This window comes from Schistocerca nitens, chromosome 5 (assembly GCF_023898315.1).
Source record: "Schistocerca nitens isolate TAMUIC-IGC-003100 chromosome 5, iqSchNite1.1, whole genome shotgun sequence".
Classification (NCBI taxonomy): Eukaryota; Metazoa; Arthropoda; class Insecta; order Orthoptera; family Acrididae; genus Schistocerca; species Schistocerca nitens.
Genome location: NC_064618.1, coordinates 233,222,944 through 233,237,294, shown reverse-complemented (window position 1 = coordinate 233,237,294; position 14,351 = coordinate 233,222,944).

Here is a 14,351-nt window from a genome sequence, read left to right as displayed (position 1 = left end):
CTAAGAATATGGGATGGGTGGGACCATACTTGGTCATAAGGGAGGAACAGATTTGTCGCGGAAAACTGCGATTTCAGTGAATCGATATCCGTAGGTGGTATGAAAGATTTTACGTGGAAAATTATGTTTGACCATACGGAGGATATAGATTTATATGGGAAATTAATATTTCCGGAGCCACAGTCGTCAGGAGGAGGTATTTCCGATACTTTGTTCATTCTCGAATGTCACCATATTGTTGCTGCTTTCGTAATATTTAATTGTAATCACACCGATAATTATATGGCTGCATTCCTAGGAAGAGTCTGCTTGGTGTGTGATCGCGTGGAGGAGGTACCCGTTTGCCGAAAAGAAGGGACATTTCCAGCTTAAGGTGCGAATCTCGCGAACTGGCAAGGTGGTGTAAGAGGGTGCAGTTTCTAACTGTTTCACCCTCTGGTTGGGTGAATAGTGAACTAATAGTATGTATTGAGCAGCCAACGCAATCACGTGTGTTACCAGTATTCTCCGATTTTTACGTAGAAATTTGATGAGATTCAATATAGCGAGTGTTTGCACTGGACAGTTATACTTCCTCCATGCAAACTGACCAACTGACTGCTTGGCGCTCATGGTGACAGTCTCTAGGGCCTCTATGAATCCGCTTTGGCCAGTGTGCGAACAGGAAACAGTATTTTCAGGCAGCGATGAGATTCAAACTTTCAGAGAAAGTTCCAGAAAACCTTGTCTGACAGTGTGGTGGTCATGTGTCATACACTACTGGCCATTAAAATTGTTACACCACGAAGATGACGTGATACAGTCGCGAAATTTAAGCGACAGGAAGAAGATGCTGTGATATGCAAATGATTAGCTTTTCAGAGGATTCACACAAGGTTAGCGCCGGTGGTGACACCTACAACCGATTTCTCATACACAAACAGAAGTTGACCGGCGTTGCCTGCTGAAACGTTGTTGTGATGCCACGTGTAAGGAGGAGAAATGCGTACCATCACGTTTCTGACTTGGATAAAGGTCGGATTGTAGCCTATCGAGATTGCGGTTTATCGTATTGCGAAATTGCTGCTCGCGTTGGTCGAGATCCAATGACTGTTAGCACAATACGGAATCGGTGGGTTCAGGAAGGTAATACGGAACGCCGTGCTGGATCCCAACGGCCTCGTATCACTAGCAGTCGAGATGACTGGCATCTTATCCGCATGGATGTAACGGATCGTGCAGCCACGTCTCGATCCCTGAGTCAACAGATGGGGACGTTTGCAAGACAACAACCATCTGCACGAACAGTTCGACGACGTTTGCAGCAGCATGGCCCATCAGCTCGGAGACCATGGTTACGGTTATCCTTGACTCTGCATCACAGACAGGAGCGCCTGCGATGGTGTACTCAACGACGAACCTTGGTGCACGAATGGCAAAAAATCATTTTTTCGGATGAATCCAAGTTCTGTTTAGAGCATCATAATGGTCGCATCCGTGTTTGGCTACATCGCGGTGAACGCACATTGGAAGCGTCTATTCCTCATCGCCATACTGGCGTATCACCTGCCGTGATGGTATGGGGTGCCATTGGTTACACGTCTCGGTCACCTCTTGTTCGCATTGGCGGCACTTTGAACAGTGGACGTTACATTTCAGTTTGTTACGATCCGTGGCTCTACCCTTCATTCGATCCCTGCGAAACCCTACATCTCAGCAGGATAATGCACGACCGCGTGTTGCAGGTCTACTGGCCTTTCTGGATACAGAAAATGTTCGGCTGCTGCCCTGGCCAGCACATTCTCCAGATCTCTCACCAATTGAAAACGTCTGGTCAATGGTGGCCGAGAAATTGCCTCGTCGCAATACGCCAGTCACTACTCTTGATGAACTGTGGTATCGTGTTGAAGCTGCATGGGCATCTGTACCTGTACACGTCATCCAAGCTGTGTTGACTCAATGCCCAGGCGTAACAAGGCCTTTATTACGGCCAGAGGTGGTTGTTCTGGGTACTGATTTCTCAGGATCTATGCACCCAAATAGCGTGAAAATGTAATCACATCTCAGTTCTAGCATAATATATTTGTCCAATGAATACCCGTTTATCATCTGCATTTCTTCTTGGTGTAGCAATTCTAATGGCCAGCAGCTCCAAGAGTTCCAGAACCCTCTTGTGCGACTACGAGGTGGCGTGATTACTGACGCCACACTTCTTTGTTGGGGGTGTAATGAGGCAAGTCATTAGAATTCTCTCTTTGTGTCATCCATCTGGCACGTCGGAAGGTTGCAAAAGCCTGTTAACTGATTCTGAGGTATTCTGACATTCCACACATATACCATCTTTATTTGGTTGAGAGAACATCGACTGTGATGTGTTGTCTGCATCGAGACGGTGAAACACCGGTGGAAGAGACATTTGATGGTTCTATAGACATGAGAAACAAATACGGTTATGAGTCTTAGAACGTTGGTTGACTCTGTAAGGTATGAGGACGATCTGGAATCTGGGATACTATTGAATTGGTGTTTGTTAAAAAATACGAGTGAAAGTACCTGATTCACCTATTTTCGAGTTTTCACGTAAACATTTTCGCTAAGAGATAAGTTTCTAGTTACTTAATGGTTTTCAACACGTGCCACTTAAATGGGACCTCGCTAAAGTCTTGGATCTCTAGAGACATAATTTCACTCTTTTTATCTTCGGATTTACACTGCGCAGTTGATCGATAGCGTACTGCGATGTGGTTAATATCTATAAAACCGCGTAAATGGTATGATATTCCGGCAAACCATGTGAAAATACATGAAATGCTGGGAATTTTCATATCCCACAAGAGGATTTCAGCATAAAAGTGTCACAAATGTCGTCGTTTTCTGGCGTGTAAAATCACATATTGTAGCTCATGTTGGTTTCGGGATTGGTAAATTAATTCGCGATTTCGAAGCATTTCTCATAGACAGATATCAGAAAGTAAATATCCTTGTAATTCCAGAGTCTGGACACCGTCGCAATTCGTTGTAGAAACCACAGTAGCAAGAAGGCTGGGCCGGAAACACTATCGTTAGCAGATGCCTATATGCTGGAGGACCAGACAAACTGCGTTTACTTCAGCAAAGTAGCGATCTGGCATGGTGGTGCAATCGTTTGCGGTGATACAGTGTGGTTGGAGTTTAGTTTCACGCTGAAAAATCCAAAGTTCCCTCGACAGTCGCAGAGCAGTGTAATTGGCTATGTGTCTTTGGGAATAATTTCTGTATAGCATGATCGGTAGACCACTTTGTCGGGTTTAATAGTCAGTGCAATATGACTGCTGTATATTTTTTTCGATTTGTGCCAAAATAGTTTTCCGCTGAAATTTTCGTAATTTGTCGGTCTGTAGAAAGTGGTGGACAGTGCTCCCACACCAGCAGCAGCATTTTGGCGGATAAATTCAGTAAGAACCAACCAGAAGAGACTGCTGTCATATACATCAAAGTCACTGGCTGTTTTAACTCATGAGTTCTAGGAAGATCTTTGTCATAATTCTGCCCTCTCCCAGGATAGTCTTTTGTCGTCTATGTCAAAGCAGCCAGCTTCACAATTTTCGTCAGATTCACATATGTCTTTGAAGAATGGGGCAGTTCCTGGAAGAATCGTTCTTTGTCGGTGAGAACAGATATTCGGCATTACTTTTAAGGCAGCCCTTCGAAAGCGCCTCCTTCGGGTGAGGCGGTTCCTGCTTGCATCCCTCTACGACTCACCCCTGGTGCAAGGATGGCTTTGAAACAGCCGCTGAATGGTGAGGCACTTCCGATGGTTAGCGTTCTTTGTCTGTGTTCGCCTATCTTTCTAGGACGACCTTTGAAGGTGTTGTCGCTTTTGAGTGGGGTGGTTCCGATGGTCTACACCATAAAGGATTCTGGTATTCGTTTAGAACCATTTAGATTCTCTGTATTTTACTATCCTCAAAGGAAGTCGCCTCTTTAGCCCACAAAGCACCCTCGCCCCCTCCCCTCCCCCATCATCAAGATTGTCCAGTGCCTCCCAGCCGAGTGCGTAAACACAACCCTAGCGCTGGTACTTCGCGTTACTACTAAGGTCTTCGTCTCTCCCTGTTCCAGAATCAAAATATATTAATATAGGGGTTCCACAAGGTAGCATATTAGGACCAAAACTGTTCCTGATATACATCAATGACTATCCCAGTAGCGTTATGGTGAAAAAATTGTCTTCATTGATGACAGCAAAGTTATAGTCACTGAGAAAACAAGAGAACTCCTTGCTGAGAAAGCAAATGAAACTCTCAAGGGAGTTTATGATTGGTCAATAAGCAGTAAGGTAACACTGAACATAAAGAAAACTAATGCCATGAATTTCAGTTTGAAGAGGAACAATGACAATGTTTAATTAAATGTAGATGGCACCTCTATAGACTGTGTAACAAATGCAAAATTTCTAGGACTGGATATTCAGTCTCAGTTGAAGTGGTGTGAACACGCAAAGGTACTTGCAAACAGAATGTCATCAGCATGTTATGCTCTTAGAATCCTATTATCAGTGTGTAACATGCAGTGTCTTGTAGTTACAAATTAATGATAAGTACACTCAACTCTCTGCTATGGCATTCTTTTTTGGGGAACAAATGCACAAAATATGTATTTTCAAACTTCAGAAAAGAGTCAAAAGAAAATAACCAAAAATACTAGTCGAGCTCATTACAAAGATCTGTTCAAAACATTGGGGTTCAAAACACTGGGGATTTTAATTGCCCCATGTGAATAAAAAATGGTTCAAATGGCTCTGAGCACTATGGGACTCAACTGCTGTGGTTATCAGTCCCCTAGAACTTAGAACTACTTAAACCTACCTAACCTAAGGACATCACACACATCCATGCCCGAGGCAGGATTCGAACCTGCGACCGTAGCAGTCGCACGGTTCCGGACTGCGCGCCTAGAACCGCGAGACCACCGCGGCCGGCCCATGTGAATACATTTACCAGTCAGCTGTACACATCAAAAATAACATTGGTAATAACTGCACAAACAGCTCTGTCCATGACCATGCTACAAGAGATAGAATTAACTTACATTTACCAAGAAAAAATAAACATAAAACTCAAAACAGCATTTTCTACCAAGGAATAAAACTGTATAATAAATTACCAAAAGAGATTAAACAAACTGCAAAAATACACTTATTTAAAAAGCCAGCTAAAAAGTGCCTGTTATTCAATACATTTTATACATTGAAAGATTGATTGGATAAATCTGAGTAGGGATTTGATAAAATAAATGGTATACAAATAAATAATAATAATAATAATAATGATTATAAAACATCCAACATTCCATATAGCACATTCACTTTATGTTTTTTTTTTCCTTCTTTTACCTTTCTACAAATATACCCCCAAGCTACGCATAGCACAATACTAACACCTCTTCCTCTTTGTGATCTCAACATCTCACTCATTATGGAGGGATGCTGACTCAGTTTTTCAGGATAGCAAATGGGAAGTTGCGGTACAGAAAATGGCCCAGAGATCACCAGTGTGTGTGTGTGTTTGTGTGTGTGTGTGTGTGTGTGTGTGTGTGTGTGCGTGTGTGTGTGTGTGTGTGTGTGTGTGTGTGTGTGTGTGTGTGTGTGTGTAGTGAGTGAAGTGTTATGAAATAATGTATGTATAGTGTGTGCATTGACTGATAGTGAGAGATGAGTGAACAGTGTGGCATTACATTATTTAATAAGTTATTTGTAAAAAAAAAGGTATTGTATACCAGGAGTAAATCTAATGATAGTCTCTAACTAGAAGTCTTAATATATATGTGTATAAGAATTAGCTTATTTTAAATTTATCTAAACTTGTAAATGTTTTGACATATCCTACATCCTTGTAAAAAGAGATCTACAGATGAATAAAGCTACTACTACTACTACTATTGCTACTATTAGCGACAGCCATCCATAGGGCACTCAGCAACCAGCTGTCATGACTCATAGATGTTAGGAGTCACATGTTCTCACCCTTCTGCAGACACCGCACGCATGAGATTGTGAAGATGGTATGGAGTTGAGCGCCGGCATGCTGCAGTGATGGAGTTTTTTCTAACCCAGCACATCGGCTCCAAGTCGGTAGAGGAGGGAGCACGTATTATTCGACTTGTTGTACGTTTTAGATCATCTTTGCTGTTTTTGAATCATATAACGATTTGTAATTAGAATATGTAGTTGCCAATACATGCATCTCCCACACAAACATCTGAGCTTTTCCCTCAAAATAAATAAAAGAAAGATTGTACCTTCCTCTGCAGCAGCCCAGTACAGACTTTTCCCTACCAGTTACAAAGTAGAGGAGGAGGAGGGGAGATTGAGGTGAATGGGAGGCAGGAGAGGGGAGGGGAAGTTGAGAGAGGGCGGTGTCTGACAGCACCCTCTGGTGGTGGTATTGTGAACTAGGAATCCAAAATTGGAAATCCCTGCCATCATTTTTTGAAATTTCCACAATTTTTGAATTTACCACTGCTTTTTCAATTTAAATAATTAATTCAATTAATTTGTACAACAATTTAATTGATTTACATAATTAATTTCATTAAATTGTGTATTGATTTAATTAATTTGCTTATCAATTTAATTGCGACATTGCCACATATAGACTCCATGGAAAGAAGTTGGTGGACCACTCAAGAAGAGCTGCTATCTTGAATAAATTTAACAGCAATACAGAGTGCACCAGGATTAACATTGCACTCCTACTACCATTTCGTAATCTAAATCAAAGTCATGAACTATGCGTGCAACTGGTGGTGTCATTTACCTCCGTCCACTTACTAAAGAGCTTTTACACCTACCTACATGTAACTGACACCTAGAAACGAGATTGACCACGTGGTGGCGGTTGAAAACTGTCTGGCTCGCCTTATCTCTCCCATACTCCCTTCTAAATTCAAACGCCGTTTTTGCTGCAATGTAGTACTACTTATGCGTTTCAGAACAGTTTCGCCTTACCCCTCTTACCTGCCGAAATCTGTGTTTCCTCTCAACTAATCATAGGCTAGAGGGGGCACCTATGACAATATGAGAGGAAATGTAAATTTGGCGGAACAGATGAGTAATTAGAAATTCCATTATTGATGCCTTTAATGAAAAACATGAAACACTTCTGGAACATAAATAAATATTATATTCCAGAAAGAACAGGAGTTTGAATTTATGAAAGGAATATTTATATCAATTTTTTTCTGGGTGGACAAAGAAACCTTGATAAATTTAAAGAATGACCTCGTTCCACCACCCCACCTATATGTTAAAACTGTATTTCGCGCTACAAGTTTCGAGTGTGCCTCAGTTTCAAGGGCCTCTGTAACATATATGGACACATCACCGCAGTCAAATAAAAATTGCATGCCATATGTGATTAGGCACAGCACTCGATTTTTATTTGATGAGGGCCATGTATCCACGCATATTATAAATGCACTTGCAAATGAGCCACTCTCATGACTAGTGATGTTTAACGAAGTCTAATAATTCTAAGACACAGTCTTTTGGAACCTTGTGTTTCTTCGAATATTTATATAATTGCTCCGAAAAATGGCCGGAGCAACGAACTTGCTAAATCTCTCCCGGCCGCCTCTAGAATGGTAAAGAGCATTTATGACACGTACCCCTAGGGATAATTGGAAACCATAATTCATAGGCTGTGCTTCAAAACTGTGTTGTTGACAGTTGGAGACCACTCAAGGTAGTCCTCCAATGTTCGGTTTCTCATGAGATTGTTTGGATGTTCAAATGCCTTCACTGTTATGTACCCAAATTTGCCTGTCGATGCAGATCACCCTTTTTGTCACTAAGTGAAAATACTCGCACTGTCGACAGTTGAAATGACCCTTGGGACCATGTTGACAGATTAAATGATTGCAAGGGAACTTAATCTCTTACAGCATGGGCCGCTGTTTATGGAAGGGATCGTAAATGTAATGCGGTACTGATCGCTGAATATGCAGAGTCTGGGATCAGTTTGATTGATTTCCCTTCCACAGACTTGAAGGCAATTTTAGTAACTATATGCAACGGAAGCTGTAATAATTTACTGGGTGGCCCTAAAAAACGAGTCGTGGTGTGCCCCTATGCACTTTATTATTAAATGAAAATGAACCTGGAACATCGAACTTAAATTAAATACGGAGTTGTAGATTATGATTTTTTACCAAAAGATAGACTAATAATTAACATAATAGGAAGTACGTAGATTGCCACTCTTCTTTATAGGAAATTATATGATTGTATGCCATACAAATAAGAAAAACGAAATCATGCCACTTGGAACAAGATTGAACAAATAAACATACGCCTTGTTGGGATGAGAGTGTGGACTGTTCACCACTATGCGAAGACATCACGCATATTGAATTGCGATCATTTGATTGATGGTTGTCGCAAGCTAAATTATAGTACAACTCGTTTGGAAAGGAAATGGATGTCTGATTTGAGCCAAAGTCAGTGAATATTGAATTGATTCTCTGTTTCATTCCCTGAAATCAGAAAGTTGACGCGTCTAGTGAATGAAACGAGCACTCCAAGCGTTTCAGAGGGGACGGTGTACTCGTACCAAACAAACTTGATTTCCGCAAAACTTAGCACAAAGGGCAAGAACCCTAAAGCCAGCACCCAGCTCTTCACCACAGAAGACTTCCCGTCAGTCACATAATCCGTGCCAGAATGCCAACTCCCTTCTCTCCAGTGACCTCGAAGGTTCGCTGTCCTCTCTCTCCTAAGAGTTAATTTGCTGTTCCTCCAATCAAGGAATCTGAGTTAAAGAATTTGAAAAAGTTCTTGTTAAATTTCCATAGTTCTGCAATGTTACAAGGCTGACCGATGTTCGGAAAGCTGCAGTCTTGCTCTCTCAACACACGACATTTTAATATTGCCGGTGAATCGCTGCTGAGCTCTTGGTTTTCCATGGCCTGCTGTTTTGTCCGTGTGTCTGTTGGTACGTGAAGCTACCAATAATAAAACAGTTTTCAAAATTCTATTCATGCTAAGCGTCACTGTTCTGCAATCCAGCATGTCGTTACGCTGGCTGTTAATCGCGGTAGACCAGAAAACATATCTTCACAGTCACTGTTCAAATTGCGACTGACGACAAAGTGAAATCCACTATTTAGCAAATATTTTGTCCATTCGACTGTCGAGATGGTTGTGAGTCCAATAGCTTCATAAGTTTCATTACTCAGTAATTGCTTCTCAGATGTAGCGCTTTCTTTTTTAATGGGGTTCAGATACGGCACAAATTAATTCTGTAGTCATTCCAAACTTTCGTCTTCAATTGAAAGGTGTTGAACTCTCTCATCATTGTGAATATGTGTATGACGTGATGTACGAAAGTTCTTTATCTGAAAACTACCTTGAGCAGTTAAACAGAGAACCGACTCGTGGCGATAACATATTAGACCTTCTGGTGACAAACAAACCCGAACTATTTGAAACAGTTAACGCGGAACAGGGAATCAGCGATCATAAAGTGGTTACTGCATCGATGATTTCAGTCATAAATAGAAATATTAAAAAAGGTAGGAAGATTTTTCTGTTTAGCAAAAGTGACATAAAGCAGATTACATAGTACCTGACTGCTCAACATAAAAGTTTTGTCTCAAGTACAGATAGTGTTGAGGATCAGTGGACAAAGTTCAAAAGCATCGTACAATATGCGTTAGATGAGTATGTGCCAAGCAAGATCGTAAGAGATGGAAAAGAGCCACCGTGGTACAACAACCGAGTTAGAAAACTGCTGCGGAAGCAAAGGGAACTTCACAGCAAACATAAACATAGCCAAAGCCTTGCAGACAAACAAAAAATACGCGAAGCGAAATGTAGTGTGAGGAGGGCTATGCGAGAGGCGTTCAATGAATTCGAAAGTAAAGTTCTATGTACTGACATGGCAGAAAATCCTAAGAAATTTTGGTCTTATGTCAAAGCGGTAGGTGGATCAAAACAAAATGTCCAGACACTCTGTGACCAAAATGGTACTGAAACAGAGGATGACAGACTAAAGGCCGAAATACTAAACGTCTTTTTCCAAAGCTGTTTCACAGAGGAAGGCTGCACTGTAGTTCCTTCTCTAGATTGTCGCACAGATGACAAAATGGTAGATATCGAAATAGACGACAGAAGGATAGAGAAACAATTAAAATCGCTCAAAAGAGGAAAGGCCGCTTGACCTGATGGGATACCAGTTAGATTTTACACAGAGTACGCGAAGGAACTTTCCCCCCTTCTTGCAGCGGAGTACCGTAGGTCTCTAGAAGAGCGTAGCGTTTCAAAGGATTGGAAAAGGTCATAGGTCATCCCCGTTTTCAAGAAGGGACGTCGAACAGATGTGCAGAACTATAGACCTATATCTCTAACGTCGATCAGTTGTAGAATTTTGGAACACGTATAATGTTAGAGTATAATGACTTTTCTGGAGACCAGAAATCTACTCTGTAGAAATCAGCATGGGTTATAAAAAGACGATCGTGTGAAACCCAGCTGGCGCTATTCGTCCACGAGACTCAGAGAGCCATAGACACGGGTTCCCAGGTAGATGCCGTGTTTCTTGACTTCCGCAAGGCGTTCGATACAGTTCCCCACAGTCGTTTAATGAACAAAGTAAGAGCATATGGACTGTCAGACCAATTGTGTGATTGGATTGAAGAGTTCCTAGATAACAGAACGCAGCATGTCATTATCAATGGAGAGAACACTTCCGAAGTAAGAGTGATTTCTGGTGTGCCACATGGGAGTGTCGTAGGATCCTTGCTATTCACAATATACATAAATGGCCTTGTGGATGACATCGGAAGTTCACTGAGGCTTTTTGCGGACGATGCTGTGGTATATCGAGAGGTTGTAACAATGGGAAATTGCACTGCAATGCAGGAGCATTTGCAGTGAATTGACGCATGGTGCAGGGAATGGCAATTGAATCTCAATGTAGACAAGTGTAATGTGCTGCGAATACAAAGAAAGAAAGATCCCTTATCATTTAGCTACAATATAGCAGGTCAGCAACTGGAAGCAGTTAATTCCATAAATTATCTGGGAGTACGCATTAGGAGTGATATAAAATGGAATGATCATATAAAGTTGATCGTCGGTAAAGCAGATGCCAGACTGAGATTCATTGGAAAAATCCTAAGGAAATGCAATCCGAAAACAAAGGAAGTAGGTTACAGTACGCTTGTTCGCCCACTGCTTGAATACTGCTCAGCAGTGTGGGATCCGTACCAGATAGGGTTGACAGAAGAGATAGAGAAGATCCAACGGAGAGCAGCGCGCTTCGTTACAGGATCATTTAGTAATCGCGAAAGCGTTACGGAGATGATAGATAAACTCCAGTGGAAGACTCTGCAGGAGAGATGCTCAGTAGCTCGGTACGGGCTTTTGTTGAAGTTTCGAGAACATACCTTCATCGAGGAGTCAAGCAGTGTATTGCTCCCTCCTACGTATATCTTCGAAGAGACCTTGAGGATAAAATCAGAGAGATTAGAGCCCACACAGAGGCATATCGACAATCCTTCTTTCCACGAACAATACGAGACTGGAATAGAAGGGAGAACCGATAGAGGTACTCAAGGTACCCTCCGCCACACACCGTCAGGTGGCTTGTGGAGTATGGATGTAGATGTAGATGTACTGCTCACATCATGAAGTGTATAGCTACTATTTTAACACGTGCTCCTTATATTTTATTGTAGCTCCTGAGAAGTAAAATCCAAAACCTTTTTGTGAATGAGACTATTGTCACTGTGAAAATTTGGTATCGCAATTACTTCTAGTAAAAATACCTGTCTCGCACGCTTAGCATTCATTTTCTCGAAGTTTATGGGATCAGCGTATTTTCTAGAAAGAAAACTAGCAGGTTTTATAATTTCTGAAACTTGTATTTCGTACAATTATTTTGTTTATTCCACAGAAATCATTCCCTCACCATCAAACATACTTCTTTCTAGAAAGTGAGACCTTTAAAATGTGACCCTGGTCAAAAGCTATAATGAGCAGCAGTTAACAGTTTTCTGGTCGTGGCACTTTAGGAGAGAGTGATTTACTTTCATACAACATTTTCATCTTTCTGACGTTTAATTTGACATTTTCTGTTAAAAAGCGTAACAGAAAAAAACCCACATCGTTCTACTTTGTGAATCACAAACAATCTAAGCTAATGCAGATGTTCACCAAAGAGCTGCTTAGTGATGAAATACGCCGCTTGACAATCTGAACTTGGTTGAAAGTCCGCTTATCTTGAAGCGCAACAAACGACTGACTGAATTGGTAATTTCTTTTACACACATTGTTGTGACTCACTACCATTCTCAAACTGCTGCGTCTGCAGTGTATCTCGCTCTCCGAAAAATGCACCCATTTTCCTGTCATACTGGAGTTGTTGCTTAACTGACATTTCAACAATTACTAAGATACAGAACTGCTCCGCCTTTTTAGATAGCTAGCTTCTGCTTCAAATCTTGACATTATCAAAGGTATATGCGAAATATCAGCAACAAAATAAGAAAGACTACGAATATTGGGTAATTTCAACATAAAATCTCTGACATATTTGTAACCTTTTGGAGAGCAGTATTGCTCTGTTTTATTACTTCGTCACTCCAGCGAGAAAATTTTTTACTAACATTTTTTATTTTCTCAAGTAAGAATTCTAATTTAGGCATCTTACTTTCTTTTACTTTCATACTGTGCAAGTAGTTCTGACAGCACGCGAATGTGTTCTTCCTGGCTCTTTAGTTTCTCGTTTAGTCTACTTGTATTATTTTTTTGTGATCTTTGTTCTTTTTCTAAGGCTTGTAGTTTGGAGATCACGTCGTTTTCTGTTTGAACTGCAGCTCCTGTGAATGCATTTAATGGAACAATAGAGCCGGTTTCATGTGCAGGGCTTGCGCTTCTTTTACATCTACGACACACTCGATTATTTGGTTGCTTTCCAGTTTGTCGCCTAGATAATGCTGCTACTGGAATTTTATGGTGAGGATAATTTGGAAATCAGCTGGGAATACGAGGTGCATTCAAGTTCTAAGGCCTCCGATTTTTTTTCTCCGGACTGGAAAGAGATAGAAACATGTGCATTGTTTTAAAACGAGGCCGCGTTCATTGTCAATACGTCCCAGAGATGGCAGCACCGTACGGCAGATGGAATTTTACCGCCAACGGCGAGAATGAGAAATGTTTTAAATATTTAAAATGGCGACGTTTTCCTTACTTGAACAGCGTGCCATCATTCGTTTTCTGAATTTGCGTGGTGTGAAATGAATTGAAATTCATCGACAGTTGAAGGAGACGTGTGGTGATGGAGTTATGGATGTGTCGAAAGTGCGTTCGTGGGTGCGACAGTTTAATGAAGGCTGAACATTGTGTGACAACAAACCGAAACAACCTCGGGCTCGCACAAGCTGGTCTGATGACATGATCGAGAACGTGAAGAGAATTGTTTTGGGGGATCGCCGAACGACTGTTGAACAGATCGCCTCCAGAGTTGGCATTTCTGTGGGTTCTGTGCACACAATCCTGCATGACGACCTGAAAATGCGAAAAGTGTCATCCAGGTGGGTGCCACGAATGCTGACAGACGACCACATGGCTGCCCGTGTGGCATGTTGCCAAGCAATGTTGACGCGCAACGACAGCATGAATGGGACCTTCTTTTCGTCGGTTGTGACAATGGATGAGACGTGGATGCCATTTTTCAATCCAGAAACAAAGCGCCAGTCAGCTCAATGGAAGCACACAGATTCACCGCCACCAAAAAAATTTCGGGTAACCGCCAGTGCTGAAAAAATGATGGTGTCCATGTTTTGGGGCAGCGAGGGCGTAATCTTTACCCATTGCGTTCCAAAGGGCACTACGGTAACAGGTGCATCCTACGAAAATGTTTTGAAGAACAAATTCCTTCCTGCACTGCAACAAAAACGTCCGGGAAGGGCTGAGCGTGTGCTGTTTCACCAAGACAACGCACCCGCACATCGAGCTAACGTTACGCAACAGTTTCTTCGTGATAACAACTTTGAAGTGATTCCTCATGCTCCCTACTCACCTGACCTGGCTCATAGTGACTTTTGGCTTTTTCCAACAATGAGAGACACTCTCCGTGGCCGCACATTCACCAGCCGTGCTGCTATTGCAAATGGTTCAAATGGCTCTGAGCACTATGGGACTCAACTGCTGAGGTCATTAGTCCCCTAGAACTTAGAACTAGTTAAACCTAACTAACCTAAGGACATCACAAACATCCATGCCCGAGGCAGGATTCGAACCTGCGACCGTAGCGGTCTTGCGGTTCCAGGCTGCAGCGCCTTTAACCGCACGGCCACTTCGGCCGGCGCTGCTATTGCCTCAGCGATTT